Here is a 13185-nt window from a genome sequence, read left to right as displayed (position 1 = left end):
AAATCCACTTTGGGATATGTAGTTATGGGCCGTATATCCTCTGTTGGTGAGATATGGGTCCAGTTAGGCTTTTATGTTTGAAACTTCATGCAGACGAATGAGTTCTTTTTGGTTCAGAATTGTGTCTGCATCTTTCAGATTACTACTAGGATTTAAATATCCTAATACTTGTTTTAACTGATTGTTATATTGGATTCGTTTTCTTATAAAAAAAAACCTTTAAGGTATGTAAATATCTTTTATACATTCCCTATGAAAATGAATACAAAGCGCCCCCCCCCCAAAAAAAAAAAAAAGAAGAAGAAAGGATTCAAAGGAAAATTAGAAGACAAATCACTATATTCTTAATTTTCAATCATAACTCTCACCAATAAAATGGTAACGATGTCTAGTGGTAGTCGAAAACTGCATTCAATGTGAACTAAATCCGAATCTAGCTGAATATGTCTCAATAGGATATTTTCGTCAAATATAACAGAATGACGAACATGATATTACCACCATCCAATCCGTCAACTCTCCTAGTATAATAACTCAAGTGATAAGGGACTCAGAAAAGCTCGTTAACAACCCATGATTTAGGGGAAAAAGTCCTCTGCTGTGCACAGCAGTGCACTTTTATACCAAATCATAAGCTAAGATTTAAAGCTAGATTTCAAATTTGAAAAGTTCAAAAACCCTTATAATTTCTTTGTTTTCCCAGCCTATGATTCAGTATAAAAGTGCACTGCTATGCACAACAGAGAACTGTTCACAGCAGCAGATGATGTTTTCCCATGATTTAGTTCCTTTTAACATATGGGCACTATTTGGTAACAATATTTATTGAGAGTTTTTTCCTAGTGCTCTCCGGAAATGGTGGCTGAGGCCCACCATTTTGGATAATGCCTATAAAATAAAATGGCATTTGAAAATTCCATTTTCATGAACACCTTTAAATGAAAACAATGTCATTAACTATTTTGTGAATAATTTCATAGAAAAGATCTTTGTGAATTTGAACCACCATCACCTTGAAACACGTTTTAAGTGCCCTACCAATTTTTGCTAAAGACCCATCAAGTAGAGTCTAGAACTTATAAGTAACTGTTGTGGATGACCCGAAGAGAACCGCTGGACCAGGACGGTTCTGCTAGACCGAACCAGCGATTCAAAGGCCCAGACAAATAGTGCTTGCCAGCTGGAACTAGAGACTTCTCGGATAACGGCAGGCGGTGCAGGCATAATTCGATGACAAGCCCAACTGCCTATCGACTTTTTAGTAAAGCCAGCGGCCTTTAGGGGATTTGGAATATCTCCTCGCTGGCGTTGTCTCCCAACATTAATTTCAGCAATAAATGCCTCGGGGGCCCGTGCAATGACAAGAGACAGCTTGGATGCTCCACATTCGCTCTAGAACTACCATGGGTACCGCGACACCACTTTTTATCTCCTTAACCAAGGAGCGATGTCACATCATGCAAATCCTTGAGTTGACTCTCTAATCCACAAGAGGTACTTATAGCTGCCCTGGGAACTGCGGCTGCCAGAAGGCAACGTCACCATGGCACATAAGCCATCTCCACCGTCGAGCTCCTCCATGAGGAATCAACTAGCCATCGCAGGCGAGGAAGGGTCACAGGTTCGTTATAAATAGTGGCGGCACTCCTAGGTAAAAACAATCTCTCCAACCATTACTCTTTCATAACTACATGAAGAATATTATCTCCAGGAATCCTTTGCATTTATTCTTCGAACATTGATTCTCAGCTTCTTCTTTAAGGATTGACTTAATCATTGGAGGTGGTTTCCCGTCCCAAGAGGCGGCCCATTCTCACCTTTGTTCTGATTCCAGGAGGCTAAGGAGAACTAGGTCCGAGGAGAACCTGAACCGTTTGAGGAAGCTGATCTTACCCCAACAGAAACAATTAAACCTTTTCATTGACCGTAAATTCATGACTTAGCCAGAGTAGCATTCCCTTGACTAAAAATCAAATGTATTACGGAAAGACAACAAATTTGGTAGAATCCTTCTTCTTCTCCCTCAACAACATAGCAAGAATAAGAATCTTGGGCTATTTGGAATTGTTTTAATCTTCAGGCATTCCTGCACTATGACATAAACTGAACTTACTATAAGTGAAAATTGCCAATATGATAGACTAAAAACTCTTATAAGATAGGAAAATTTCTTCCCTATCAGAAGAGCCAATGATCTAAATTTGATCGTTTATCTCACTCTTATCACTCTCCACCAAGAGTCGGTCAACTTTTGTACATGCTTCAAAAGCAATCACTCTTAGCCTGCTTTTAAAGATCTCTATTTTGTCATCTAGACCTGCAGACGCTGAGCGAGGTTGTTTTTTTCCCTCTCGCCCACCAAGTTGCACTATTTTCCCCCCACCAGTTAATCCGTGATTCGTACCAAAACGTCTTGGCCTTGCAGCGACACCTAACCGAATCATCATTATAAGTTACCAAATATAGGTTAGTATAAGAAAATCTTAATGACAATTGAATAACTGCTCGATCTCCTAAACCATTGTTGAGCTATTGAATTTATTTTTTTACAATGACTTTGATAACAAAGAACCGAGATAAGGAAAACATACCTAAGACAGAAAGAAAAGGACGCCCTTTACAGTAAATTGCAATTGCTACATGGATTCATACATAAAAGCACTTACGAATTCTAGTAATCCAGTTGATGTCTCTAACACAACTAAGTATAAGAAAGCAAGAGCCCAAAAAACAATTAACATGTAAAACAAGCCACAAACAGAAAAAACCAGTAGATAGGATGGATCATAATATGAAATGTAACACATGTACTGCTGGCAACAGTTAATATATAAAAAAAGTGTTGATCACTAAGCATAGCCTAGAGCACCTAGAATATGGAGTCTTGATTCCACATATCCTAAGAAAATGAGATTAAAATTCACCTAAATCCTTTAGGGCCTGTTTGGTCACATGAATTTAGAGATTTCAAATCTTTGGATTCACAAATGAGAAATTTATACCCGTTTGATTGTGTGAATCCCTAGATTCATGAAATCTAGGGATTTACCATTTTACATTAAAAACGTGAATCTGTAGATTATGGGTATAAGGTAAAATCCAGAGATTTCACACCTACTAAAGTGCTAAATATTTGAACCACAACTCCATAGATGTTTTTTAAGAATGAATCTATAGATTTCATTCCAAAGATTCAAGCTAACCAAACAGTTAATTTTATGAACCATGACTCCATAAATTTGAAATCTCTAGATTTTTTAAATCTTCCAACTCAAATAACCAAACAAACCCTTAACAAGCTTAGCCCAATCATGTGAATATAGAACTTGGCAGTTTTTTTTTTTTCAATTGCAAAACCCATTGTCACATTTCTTTGCAAGGGAGAAGAGAAATGGACTTCAAAGGCTGAAAATTGTCCTTGCCAAATTCAGCAAGATCAATAATAAGGAATCAAAGTTGATAATTGTTCCTAAGCAAACAAAGCCAGTGCTTGGTCGATGGTTCTCTGTTTTTGGCTTCCTAGTTAGGTGTCTCCAGCTTGATCACAATTCTAACTTGAAAGGTTCAGCACTGAATTTGGAGAATTATGAGAACTGTTGATGTAATCCAGAATCTAGGGTTTAATTGATTAATGTAAGCCATACGTCTAGGTTCACCCTCTGAATCCTCTTTAAGTGAATCAGCAGCAATATAGGGCTTGTATTAAGCTATGGTTGGGGAAATTAGGCTGGATAGCAAGTTTTAGGGTTGGGAATAGGTAGGGTTAGGTTTGGCTAGGGTTAAGAGAGTCAAGTCTGAAACTTTGTTGTGACTTAATTTCAGAACTAATCTACCGATACTTATGATATAAATTATAATATCTCACCAAAGCTCAGAAATGACCTGAAAATGAGCAATCAAGAACCCTAGATATGAATTTGGGCGACAAGTTATAGAGATGCAAATTCAACGGAGACCAAATCAACAAACAAGAAAAGACTAGATTTGATCTATTTCCAAATAAAAAAAAGAATGAAAGCTCTAAATTTACCTGAAAACGAGCAATAAAGAACCCTATATGTGGGGTTTTTGGCGAAAAAATAGGAAAAAAATTTGGACCATTTCTCGATTTGTGCGTGTCATCCTTGCGCAGGGGCCATGCTAATCTTCTCTGTATCGTTCCAATTTTATCGGATGTCTCCGAAGAGACACTAGGATATGTTTAGCGCGCTATTATCAAGCGTTAATTGCTAATTAGATTAGCGATATGGGACTATCCCTCTGTCCATACTGAGATCGACACTTTATGGGCCGTGTTGGGCTTAATAATGGGCTTTTAACCCAAGAGAAGGAAAAAGAATTTCTTTTGGTTGAAAGAAAATTAAATTGTGCAGAAGTGAAATATTTACAATCATTGCCCTTGTGGATGTATGTATAACTCACTTAAATTTCATGTCATATTTATACAGTTAGACAATTAAGCAAAAGTCGAACTCAGCCATGTCAGACCAGACTCAGGACATAGCCACTAAATCGATCTTTAATCGTGTTGTGTCAGTGTGTGTGCGTGTGTTAGCTCTAATTATATAGGAATATTTAAACTAAAAATAATGCTAAATATATAAGAATATTTAAACTAAAAATCGATCTTTTGATGATTGGGTAGCTAGCTACCTCCGAGGTTAAAGTCAGACAATGAGTACAATGCTACCCCCAAGGAGTCGATGTTGAGGGCTCAGAACTAAAGAGTTGTCGAGCCAAAAGGAAAAATAATGAGCATACACGTTGTTGTAAGTTGATTTCAGTTACCTTTGACTTAGGTAAATAGAGGCTTTATATAGAGTAACCTCAGATAGGATGTCTGTTGGATTTTCCATTATGGTCTTGATCTTCTTTTAGTTCGACACATTGGATTTCAGTTGGCATAGGTCTAGGCCTAATATTCAATTACTATAAAGTGTATAACGCATTCATCTCATCCAGGGTAGATATAATGCTAGAATCTTGGTCTCTTCTGATAATGGCTCTAGGTATCCCCAAGTTGTAGTCCTTTTCGAGCCTAGTCATCATGTTATCTCGTGGACATGGGGTTTCACCCCTCGACTGACTTGGGGTTTCCTGGTAAGAAGGCATGAATGCAGTTGGGCCATCAGTTCGAAGTTGAGTTGGGTTTGGTATTTAGCCGGTATTGTTTTAGTATGATACCAAATAAATTTATCTCATAGCATTATCATAACGAATACTAAACGATATAAGTATCTCATATCATTATAGAATGATATTTATTCGATACAAAATAATTCTATTATTGGTACAACAATCATGCAATGTAGTTCACTTGTATCATTTTATTCATACTGTTATGGATATTTTATAAGACCTGTCTGGGTCGACCAAAGAAGAACTGGACCGATCAAACCTTGGTCGGACCATGAATAAAACAAAGGCACTAAACAAGGTATACAATTTGAATCATATCCAACCTCCTTAAAGATAGGGATAAGGATTGCGATCAAGTCGGGTTACTCTTAGAATCCAGATCGGAGTCTACAACTACAATCCAAGTAATACTGTCTTGGCGGATAAGATTCTTCTCCTCAGGAAGCTAGCAACAATGACAGAGTTCTATTTGAACTCCATTACTGCATAGTTAAGGTAACCTCTCCTAAGATCTATAAATACCCACATACTCATCATTATCAGGTATGCACTCTTGAGTTATTGAATACTTTGAGAGATTGAGCTGGCTTCCTTTGTTCGTTTGAACTAACTTGTTCGTCGGAGACGAAACTCGACCACACCGGTCGAGCACGTATTTGCAAGTTCGAGCGTTCGATCAGTAGGGACTGAATTCTGCATCAACATTGACGCCGTCTGTGGGAATCTTGATCAAAAAGCCATCGTATAAATCAGATCAAGAATGCCAAAACGGTATGTTTTTTTATTGGAGGGTTTGTCTGCGATTCAAGGTTGCGTTTAATCCCTTCTTATGGGTAAACCGTACGGTATGCGTATATTTCCTTTTCATTGCTACGAATAATTATTAATTTACTCTGCATTGAGGTATTGCCATCGATATGAAAATCACCGAGAATCGGTTTCCTTTTAATCATGCAATTAAGAATCAATATGCGTTAAACGGATGAAATTGCATTCAGCGACAATTTGTTTGTTTTTATATGATTTTTTGAGATTGGCATTGTCATCATTATAATCAGTTTAATATTTATATATTCTGATATGGACAAAACCATAGACAAGGTCTACTTTGTTTTCTTTAGTTTTCTGATCGGGAGATCATGATTATCTTAGCAATGATCTGATGAAAACAAAAGAAAATGGAGAGCTGAAGGTTCTTTACTATTTTTGACGTTCTTTATGAATTTTATTTTGATCGTACCAAACTTGTTCGGGCATCAACAAATATATTCCATGCCAATTGAAGCAAAAAGGGGATGCACCTAGAGAAGAGAGAGAAACTGCTGCAATCTAACTCCAATTCAGGCGATTCTAAGCAGTCCTTCACCATCATGCTCCAATATATGACGTTAAAGGGCGTTCGCGATCAGAATTATTTTTCTTTGAAGGAAGCAGATTTTACATGAGCAGATTTGCCAAAGCTCTTCAGGTTGCAGCGAGGAACCAAGCTGGAAGGGGAGGTTGGTTTTCTAGGCTTGAAGCCAATCACAAGCTGCTGCAGCACAAGAAACGGGTTTTACTAATCGTAAATCGGATTGAAAAGCCAAAGATGATTTGAACAGAAGGATTTTATCGCTCCTGCAAATAGACCAAACATTGCTCGATTACCATTCTAAGAAAACTTCACGTTGAACCCAAGTGTTGTCCGAGGCTTTAATGACATAGTACCAGTTTGGATCCAAGAAATCATCAAAATCAAGAACAAAAGCAGCTTGTCCTTGCGTGCGAAGAAGCATCTCGGCTTATTCTAGTCGAGAATTGCAATATATCGCACCAAAAGAGACAAGTTCATCATGGGAGTACAATGATTCATATTTAACTATATGATCGTTACTATTCTTCTAATGGTGCATGATCGGAATTATTCATCATATACAACTTAGAGTTGAATGTGGAATATCAAGCAATATTACTCTTAAGTCAGCTAGCACTGGAATTCAGTAGCACCAATGTGTTTAGCTTCTACAACAAAAGTCTTATACACAATATTTTCAAAGCCTTTGAGCTTGTGGATAGCAAAATATCATCAAAATTACAAGTATGGAAGCTCGAGAGATAATCGACCATACATGATCCAGAGAAAGGAGTTCTACATACAAGAAAAAGTTCTCGGCTGGATGAAACATAACAGCTCAGAAAAGACTTGACCTATCATGCTCGGGGGAGTAAAGAGAGATAAACATCTCACATCTCGACCTATAGAGAAAGATTTCTTCAGTTCTCAACATTGAACTCCCTGGCTCATTACCATGGGCAGTTCCCAAATTGAACTCCCTTGCTCTTTAGCTCGGCTAGTTCCCAAAATTGAACTCCCTGTCTCATTACCATGGGCAGTTCCCAAATTGAACTCCCTTGCTCTTCAGCTCGGCCAATTCCCAAAATTGAACTCCCTGGCTCATTACCATGGGCTGTTCCCAAATTGAACTCACTGGCTCATTACCACGGGCAGTTCCCAAATTGAACTGCCTGGCGCATTACCATGGGCAGTTCCCAAATTGAACTCCCTTGCTCTTTAGCTCGGCCAGTTCCCAGAATTGAACTCCCTTGCTCTTCAGCTCGGCCAGTTCCCAGAATTGAACTCCCTTGCTCTTTAGCTCGGCCAGTTCCCAAATTGAACTCCCTGGCTCATTACCACGGGCAGTTCCCAAATTGAACTCCCTGGCTCATTACCATGGGCAGTTCCCAGAATTGAACTCCCTTGCTCTTCAGCTCAGCCAGTTCCCATAATTGAACTCCCTTGCTCTTTAGCTCGGCCAGTTCCCAAAATTGAACTCCCTGGCTCATTACCATGGGCTGTTCCCAAATTGAACTCCCTGGCTCATTACTACGGGCAGTTCCCAAATTGAACTGTCTGGCTCATTACCATGGGCAATTCCCAAATTGAACTCCCTGGCTCATTACCATGGGCAGTTCTCAGAATTGAACTCCCTTGCTCCTCATCTCGGCGAGTTCCCAGAATTGAACTCCCTTGCTCTTCAGCTCAGCCAGTTCCCAAAATTGAACCCCCTTTCTCTTCAGCTCGGCCATTTCCCAAAATTGAACTCCCTTGCTCATAAGCTCGGCCAGTTCCCAGATTGAACTCCCTTGCTCGAACTCATGAAGCAAGGCAGTTCCCAAAGTGAACCCGAAACATAGAAGCAATGGAGAAGACTAAAGGGACTATGAAAGGATTAACATAATGCTTGACCAATACATGGTCAACTAAACAACTTCAAATGAAAGCTCAAGAGCTCGACCAGTTTGATGATCCACCCAACCAACAAGCAGCTCGACTAGATCAATGATTTAAGCACTATGAAAATTCAGATGCATTCGACCAAAACAATGGTTTAAATAGAGATGATACAAAAGGCTTGGTTAGTCAAGGTTAATCAAGGAATTTTACAACAGAACAAAGTATAAGATGACCGAGGGCAAGATTTCGTCTTGCGATTTAGCATATGACTTCTCATGGTTGAAAGAAACTTCGTCCCTTGGCCTCGAACATGGAATTAACGTGACCAAGTGACTGAGGGGCTTATGTTATGGATATTTTATAATAGACCTGTCTGGGTGGACCAAAGAAGAACTGGACCGATCAAACCTTGGTCGGACCATGAATAAAACAAAGGCACTAAACAAGGTATACAATTTGAATCATATCCAACCTCCTTAAAGATAGGGATAAGGATTGCGATCAAGTCGGGTTACTCTTAGAATCCAGATCGGACTCTACAACTACAATCCAAGTAATACTGTCTTGGCGGATAAGATTCCTCTCCTCAGGAAGCTAGCAACAATGACAGAGTTCTATTCGAACTCCATTACTGCATAGTTAAGGTAACCTCTCCTAAGATCTATAAATACCCACATACTCATCATTATCAGGTATGCACTCTTGAATTATTGAATATTTTGAGAGATTGAGCTGGCTTCCTTTGTTCATTTGAACTAACTTGTTCGTTGGAGACGAAACTCGACCACACCGGTCGAGCACGTATTTGCAGGTTCGAGCGTTCGATTAGTAGGGACTGAATTCTCCACACCGGTCGAGCACGTATTTGCAGGTTCGAGCGTTCGATTAGTAGGGACTGAATTCTGCATCAACACATACTATTATCGTATCATTCATCAAACAATATAAACTCGACCACACCGGTCGAGCATGTATTTGCAGGTTCGAGCGTTCGATTAGTAGGGACTGAATTCTGCATCAACACATACTATTATCGTATCATTCATCAAACAATATAAACTCGACCACACCGGTCGAGCACGTATTTGCAGGTTCGAGCGTTCGATTAGTAGGGACTGAATTCTGCATCAACACATACTATTATCGTATCATTCATCAAACAATATAAACTCGACCACACCGATCGAGCACGTATTTGCAGGTTCGAGCGTTCGATTAGTAGGGACTGAATTCTGCATCAACACATACTATTATCGTATCATTCATCAAACAATATAATTACGTCCCATCGATACCAATTACATGATTTTATATTTTGGTAAATGATATACCGTATGAATTGACATCCTTCTTCAACTTGAACTTTATTGTTTTCCAACCTCGAAACATGAAATATACCCATGGTAGGAAGTTTCGGCGAATTTCAGCCGAAACTTGGAGAAATTTGCCCGGTTTGACAATCACCGAAGAGACACTAGATTATCTTAAGCGTGCTATTATCAAGCGTTAATTGTTAATTAGATTAGCGATATGGGACTATCCCTCTATCCATACTGAGATCGACACTTAATGGGCCGTGTTGGGCTTAATAATGGGCTTTTAACCCGAGAGAAGAAAAAGGAATTTTTGATCTCACATTTTAGGCTTTGTTTGGTTGAAAGGAAATTAAATTGTGCAGAAGTGAAATATTTACAATCATTGCCCCTGTGGATGTATAACTCACTTAAATTTCATGTCGTATTTATACAGTTAGACAATTAAGCAAAAGTCGAACTCAGCTGTGTTAGACCAGACTCAGCCACTCAGGGCATAACCAGCTGAATCGATCTTTAATCGTGTTGCTTAGTTGTGTCAATGTGTGTGTGTTAATTAGGTCTAAATATATAGGAATATTTAAACTAAAAATAATGCTAACCAATATAAGTGATTTGATGTTTCAGGTGACCCTAAAGATTATTAAAGGAAAATCTGATAACTAACTGTGTCAATATGGTACCATTGCATTTAAGTCTGACCCTCTAGGTGAACATTAATTGGTGAACCTTTTAATCGATCTAGAACCTATTTACAAAATCAAACAATGAGAGCAGACTGACTATAATGGTTGGGTAGCTACCTCCGAAGTTGAAGTTAGACAATGAGTACAATACTAACCCCAATGAGTGGATGTCGAGGGCTCAGAACTAAAGAGTTGTCGAGCCAAAAGGAAAAATAATGAGCATACACCAATTGTTGTAAGTTTGTTACCTTGAACTTAGGTAAATAGGGGCTTTATATAGAGTAACCTGAGATAGGATGCGTGTTGGATTTTCCATGATGGTCTTGATCTTCTTTTAGCTTGACACATTGGATTCAGTTGGCAATTGGCATAGGTCTAGGCCTGATATTCAATTACTATAAGTGTACAACGCATTCATCTCATCCAGGGTCGATATAATCCTAGAATCTTGGTCTCTTCTGATAATGGCTCTAGGTATCTCCAAGTTGTTGTCCTTTTTGAACTTAGCCATCATGTTATCCCATGGACATGGGGTTGAACCCCTCGACTGACTTGGGGTTTCCCAGTAAGAAGGCATGAATGCAGTTGGGCCATCAATTCGAAGTTGAGTTGGGTCTAGTATTTAGCCGGTATTGTTTCAGTATGATACCAGATAAATTTATCTCATCGCATTATTATAACGAATAATAAATGATATAAGTATCTCATATCATTATAGGATGATATTTATTCGGTACAAAATGATTCTATTATCGGTACAGCAATCATGCAATGTAGTTCACTTGTATCATTTTATTCATATTATTATCATATCATTCATCAAACGATATAATTACGTCATATCGATACCAATTACATGATTTTAATTTTGGTAAATGATATACTGTATGAATTGACATCCTTCTTCAACTTGAACTTTATTGTTTTCCAACCTCGAAACTTGAAATATACCCATGGTAGAAAGTTTCAGCAATTTACGCAAAAAATTGGCAAAATTCATGCCTGTTCAACAATTACCGAACCGAAAGACCCTCACAAAACGAGATTAACCAAATATCGCCAGCCAAAAAATTGTCGAACCTATGAAAAATCGCTAAATCATTTGATTCCTCCATAGATTTATCTACTTCTGCAATTTCTTCTTCTTTTCTCATCCATATATTCCTAGATGACTCTGTTTTTGTTTCTCTGTCTTAAACAACCAACTCAACATCGACTGAAGAAAAGAAAACTCAGATCTTGATGTCGACAGAAGCAGCGTTGGATTTCTTTGCCAAATCAGTGGTGTGAACAACATAAACAATTTGTAGTTTGCATAAATTTTCGTAGAAGTTTGGTGGAGATGCAAAGATGTCTTTGGAGATCATGCGATTAGTTTTGATAAAAACAACGACAGCTACTAATTGCAATACATCTTAAAACCCTAAAACTAATATTTTCTTATTTTCAAATTAATGATTGATCAAAATAGCAAGAGAAGAAACCAGTTAATCAAAAAGCAAAATTAAGAACCAACCAACCACAAAGCTCTTCACATTAAATCTTTATGAACTAAGAAGCTTTAAAGTTCTAATATGGGCATCTCGTAGTGAGACGGCGGAGAATGTTAGGGCTTGTGAGAAAAAGTTGAAAGCTTGGGATGAAAGAGGAATGGGCAGAGAAGCAAAGCAAAGGATTCAATCTCTTTTCTTGTCATTTTAAACCAAGTTTGACACTTTGAATTATCTTTATCGAAATACGTCGAAACTGCCTCTGAAATGTCAGGAAAATATCGCCAACATTTAGGGGTTTTGTTGGTTTTGCCAGCTAGCGAAACCCCTTTTGTCGGCAACTTTTCATACCTTGAATATACCTTATGAGGGCGTTCAACTTCATCAAATCTAATCCCTCATTGCTGCAAAAAAAAAATCCCCACATTTTGGTTGTTTGACATTTCAGAACGGTCCATGAACAATCACTAACAATCACAAGACCTGCCAAGGGAAAGAAGCAGCACTCCATTGACTTTGTTCCTCGAAATGGACGATCGCCATGGCCTAACGAATCTGGATCCTCACCCCGTCGGGGTAGCACAGAGTGCTCCCGGACGGGTTCCTGATCACACAAAACGTGGGGCCCACGGGTAAAATTTAAAATTTTTTTTTTGTGTTTTTCCAAAAAGTGTTTTCACCGTGGGCCCCACTGCTTTGTGTGGTCAGAAACCATCGGGGGAGCACTTTGTGCTCCCCGTCAGGGGAGCTGATCCGGACTCTGGCCTAACTACAGGAACATTAAGAAGTAAGAAAACGCGTTTTGGCTCATGTGGTTCTGTGAATTGCTTCCACTGTTCCACCTGTGATCAACTCACTCAGGTTGGAAACTTTGACTTTTTTGTTTTGTTAAACATTTAAACCATAAGATTGTTAAAAAAGGTTTCCTGACTGAACGGCACAGTTCCCATCAAAATACACAAAAGTACACTTTGTTTGGTGGGCATCTGAGACTTTGAGACCTCACTCACTGGCTCATCTACCAATCTTGCCATGCCATTGCGTTTGGTGGAACCCCAGCCACAAAGTCTAAATTACTAGTCTTAATTTGCTTAGAATATGGTAAGCCAAGAGAATAAAATAAAGGCCAAATCACATCTACCCAAGGTTCGACATGTCGACCCGTGTCGCCATGTCGGACCCTGGCGACTCGGGCGACATGTCGCCAGAAGTCTGTCGATATTTGGCTGTTGATTATGGCACAAATGTCGACATTTGCACAGATCTCTTTCTTTCTCATGCTCTGTTCCTGCTTCTTCCTGAATCAGAGCATGAGACTTCTCGCCATTAATGTCTTCTTTTTA

The 13185-nt window shown here is 38.8% G+C and overlaps 1 non-coding gene across 1 annotated transcript; it reads right to left on the bottom strand.

Annotated features, from left to right (window-relative positions):
- Positions 1 to 4086: 4086 nt before the first annotated feature.
- LOC149015558 (U6 spliceosomal RNA) lies at positions 4087 to 4189 on the bottom strand. Its single transcript, XR_016173829.1, has one exon. It is a non-coding gene; the product is annotated as a U6 spliceosomal RNA (small nuclear RNA).
- Between the last annotated feature and the right edge of the window lie 8996 nt (positions 4190 to 13185).

The sequence above is a fragment of the Hakea prostrata genome, chromosome 5 (assembly GCF_041222555.1).
Source record: "Hakea prostrata isolate BN-2017 chromosome 5, UWA_Hpros_2, whole genome shotgun sequence".
Taxonomy (NCBI): Eukaryota; Viridiplantae; Streptophyta; class Magnoliopsida; order Proteales; family Proteaceae; genus Hakea; species Hakea prostrata.
This window is presented reverse-complemented; position numbering and strand designations above follow the sequence as displayed.